This window comes from Danio rerio, chromosome 15 (genome assembly GCF_052040795.2).
Source record: "Danio rerio strain M-AB ecotype USA chromosome 15, GRCz13ab, whole genome shotgun sequence".
In the NCBI taxonomy this organism is placed as follows: domain Eukaryota; kingdom Metazoa; phylum Chordata; class Actinopteri; order Cypriniformes; family Danionidae; genus Danio; species Danio rerio.
In genome coordinates, this window is record NC_141035.1 from 25072364 (window position 1) to 25077060 (window position 4697).

At 37.1% G+C, this 4697-nt stretch overlaps 1 long non-coding RNA gene across 1 annotated transcript; it reads right to left on the bottom strand.

The window, feature by feature from the left end:
* Positions 1 to 1513: 1513 nt before the first annotated feature.
* On the bottom strand, positions 1514 to 4697 carry LOC141377836 (uncharacterized). The gene is made up of 2 exons (XR_015509410.1): positions 4603 to 4697; positions 1514 to 4121 (listed from the first exon to the last, which is right to left on the bottom strand). It is a non-coding gene; the product is annotated as an uncharacterized LOC141377836 (long non-coding RNA).

Below are 4697 nucleotides of genomic sequence, written 5' to 3' on the forward strand. Positions count from 1 at the left end.
ATAAATTGTTATTGATTTATTTTTCAGTTCTAAATTAGAGTTAATGCTTAACAAATAATGAATTCACTAGATGCCAATGCTTAAGAAATGATTTAGTGTGTGGTTGTTATAGTGTTACCGCCACTTGTTTACAGCCACATCACACCATATGTGTGAGCACATTATGATATAATAATGCAAAATAATATCATAAAAATATGATAATAAATTATAATAATGAAAACTTAAATTTAGTACTACAATAAAGGTTGAATAAGACATATTTTTATGTGTTGCATTTGCATATCATATGTCAATGAATTCAGTGAACAATGGGTATTAAAAAAAATTTAAAAGATTAGAAACAAACATCTGCTCCAGTGTATGCAGTGCAGTGTGCATGTGTCTAATAACTAAAGTGAAGGTCTTGTTAATAATTGACATAAATATATACACTATACAGGACACTTTGTACTACTAAACCTGAAAAGAGCCATGGTTTCCCTTCCAGAAAATATAAACAGTTGTAAAGCTTGAAACAAAGTTAGAGTTGTGTTCAAACTTTATCTTGGTTTATTAGGTCTGGACCAAAACAAAAACATCTACTAATTACTCATTTAAGGCTGAATCTTAAGTTTATCTTTTATGACTTTTATTTTGTGTTAAACATCCAAAACAATATTTTTTGTTTTTATTTGTATGTGCAAACTTGGGAAGAAACAGGAATTCCATCCATCATACTACAATAGATCTGAAGTTTACGCTCTAATTTTGGTTCTTTGGTTCATTTAAATGTTTTTGGTTCATGTTTTCATGTTTCAGATTAACTGCACAGGAGTTCACTTGGAAACATATCAAGTCTATCGAGTCTATTTTTTATGCAGTCTTTGCCCACTTGTTTGGTTTACACCAAGGTTCAGACGGCAGCATTCACGCTTATTTAGATTAACCAAAGTACAAAGCAATGACACAAGAGTTTATTTTAACTTAACCATATCTAACAAACACTGTCAATTTTTTATATAAAAATAATCATAATAAAAAATACTTTAATTTTAATATGTAAATCAATTTTCAACTAAATATTTTGTGTTATAAAAAAGTTTAACTTAACTAGTCAGTTTAACTTATGTGAGTTGAGATAACTAGAAAAGTTCATTTGATTTGATTTTAGGCAGTAAGATTTTTTTTCACACAGTGAAAACAACTTTATACTGAACTAAATACATTTTATGTTATAACTTTAAAAAAATGCAGGGTTATTTCAAGCCAAACTTGAGTAATATGAACAAACCAAACCACTGTGTAAATGTTTAATCATGCAAAATCTTTACAAGTACTCTGCCATGCACCAACTGTGGGCCAGTGGCTTAATTTCCCCCTTCTTTCTATCTTCAGCACCAGTTAGGGAAACTTTCTACTTGAGGGTTGGTGGTTACAGCTGGTCATCAGATGGGCATCCCCCTTTCCTTGATGTTTCACAGATTTAAGCCCATGACACCTCGGGAGGGCTCGACAACAGATTCAATTCAATTCAATTCAATTCAGCTTTATTTGTATAGCGCTTTTACAATGTAGATTGTGTCAAAGCAGCTTCACATAAATGGTCATAGTAACTGGAACAGTGTGGTTCAGGTTTTAGTGTTTAAGTTCAGTTCAGTTCAGTTTAGCTCAGTTCAGTGTGATTTAATCATTACTGAGAGTTCAAACACTGAAGAGCAAATTCATCGATGCGCAGCTCTACCAATCCTGAACCATGCGAGGCAGTGGCGACAGCGGAGAGGGAAAAAAAACTTCACCTGATGGAAGTGAAGAAAAAAAACCTTGAGAGAACCAGACTCAGTTGGGCACGACCATTTTAATTTCTCCGCTGGCCAAAAGTCTTGTGCAGAGCTTCATTCGCCGTGGTTTATGCTGGAAGATGGCCTCAATGAAGACTCGTCTGTCCCTGGAGCGTCGCTGGAATCAGACACATGTTCTCCACTCCCCACGACCATCAGCGCAGCAGCAGCTCAGGATATGGCCTGGTCCCGGATATGGAATCCTTGGGATCATCACGTCGCTGGTCTTGGATCCAATCAGTGACTCCGCCTAATCTGAGGACCTCGGGATGAGTATCCCCAGGTGAAAATAGAGAATAAAGAGAATAATTAGCGTAGCTGCTGTTCATAGTGTATATAAGCAAGATGCAGAAGCCTGTGTGGAACCCGCTAGGTGATGCATTGAGTGTATGCTTTACTAAACAGATAGGTCTTTAATCTAGTTTTGAACTGGGAGAGTGTGTCTGAGCCTCGGACATTACCAGGAAGGCTATTCCAGAGTGTAGGAGCCATGAAAGAGAAGGCTTGACCTCCTTTACTTGATTTTGCTATTCTAGGTACTACTAGAAGCCCTGAATTTTGAGATCTTAAGGAACGAGTTGGTTCGTAGCGAGACAGAAGGTTGGTTAGATAAACAGGAGCTAGATTATTTAGAGCTTTATAGGTGAGAAGTAATATTTTAAATTCAATACGAAATTTAACAGGCAGCCAGTGTAAGGAGGATAAAATTGGGGTTATATGATCATATTTTCTAGACCTGGTCAGAACTCTGGCTGCTGCATTTTGTACTAATTGAAGTCTGTTAATAGAGGATGCTGGGCAGCCAGCAAATAGAGCATTACAGTAATCCAGTCTCGAAGTCATAAAAGCATGGACTAGCTTTTCTGCATCTGAGATGGATAGCATATTTCGTAATTTAGCGATATTTCTCAGATGAAAGAAGGCAGTTTTTGTGACATGGGATATATGGTTTTTAAAAGTTAGATTGCTGTCTAATATGACACCCAGATCTTTTATAGTAGAGCTAAAGCTAACTTTGTATCCCTCTAATTGTAAATTGAGTTGCGAGATCTGCTGTGTGCAAGATTTAGGCCCAATAAGTAATAATTCTGTTTTGTCTGAGTTTAAGAGAAGAAAATTGTTGGTCATCCAGTCTTTGATGTCTTTGATACACTCAGTTGATACAGATCCAGTATCCTGGATCTTCTTCTGCTGACCAGCAATCAACTCTGATTGGTGTCAATGTGGTGTGTCTTCCAACAAGTTGGCTCTTCCACTGAACCTCCTTTTGTAGCCAAATCCAGCGTGATGTTGCTTCCGCCTTTTCAGTGACATTGTTTACTAGCTGTTTTCTGGCCATTCCTTCAATTCAACCTAAGAGTTCTCCAGAGTGACTGCCCTACAAACCCCCTACAACCAACCTCTACTGGTAAATTCCAGGCCCTCCATCCATTCTCATGGCTCTCAATTCTGAGACCTTGATGTTTCTTTAGCTTGTGTTCATAGGCCTTCTCCATCCTTTCCTCCCAGGGTATTGTTAGTTCTATACGCACCACCGGTTTGGTGCCTATACCAGAGGACAATATCTGGTCTAGAGGCAATAAATTTAAAGTGATTGGTCACCCCAAAACAAACAAAAATCTCTACACTCAAGTTGTCCTATTTTGACTGCTATGCCATCATAAATAGTTAGAATAACCCATTGAAAAATGTTTTAAGACTAAGTGGTATCCTCTGTTGGCTGTGGTGACTTAAGCTAATCAGTTTTGGCCAATGCACACAATTATTTTTTGGAGTTCACCATCCAGCTGTGCAAGAAAACATACAATCACTACGGTATTAATTTTAAATAGAGAAAATATTTTACAAGTAACTTTTTTTCTAAATCTTGGACCTTAATCTTGAAAGAAAAAAATGAGCAATAAGCTGTGAGGCTACAAAAACGGCCTATTTTAATTTAATTTGAATCCTATTTTGGCTAAGGAGACGCGATGGCACAGTAGGTAGTGCTGTCGCCTCACAGCAAGAAGGTCGCTGGTTCGAGCCTCGGCTGGGTCAGTTGGTGTTTCTGTGTGGAGTTTGCATGTTTTCCCCTCGTTCGCATAGGTTTCCTCCTGGTGCTTCAGTTTCCCCCACAGTCCAAAGACATGCTGTATATGTGAATTGGGTAGGCTAAATTGTCCATAGTGCAATAGTGTGAATGAAAGTGTATGAGTGTTTCCCAGGATTACAGCTGGAAGGGCATCCACTGTGTAAAATATGTGCTGGATAAGTTGATGGTTTATTCCGCCGTGGCGATCCCAGATTAATAAAGGGACTAAGCTGAAAAGAAAAGAAATGAATGAATAAATGAACTATTTTGGCTGTTGTTGTTATCCATGAATTTCAAATGTACATTTTTGTTTATGATGAACATTCGACAATCTATTTCAGCTAAAATAGTGCTTTAAATGTCACTAAAATGCAGTATTTAAATCTCATAATTAAACAGTAGCCCAAATGAGGCCCTTAATCGCAAAAAGGTCCACTTTTTGAGAAAAAAAAAAAAAACACCCCTTTCATCAGGGTGGCTACGGGCCTGTAAAAACAGCCATTGACATTCATAGTAGGAACAAAAAATACTCTGGAAGTCAAATGCTGTTTTTTTTCTCAGCATTCTTCAGTAGAAACTGGTCTAGAACAAGTGGGAGATGAGTAAATGATGAAAAAAATTTATCATTTTTAGGCTTTATCCACATTTGACCAAAATTTACTTATAGAGTGCAGAGCTAATGTGTATCATAGTAAAATAATGCAAACATACAAAAATGAAGTCACAGCTGGTCAAACTGTAGTAAGACGCTTCTCTAAACCTCTAAATGCTTTAGTTCAGCCAGTCACAAAAGGACATGTTTACCT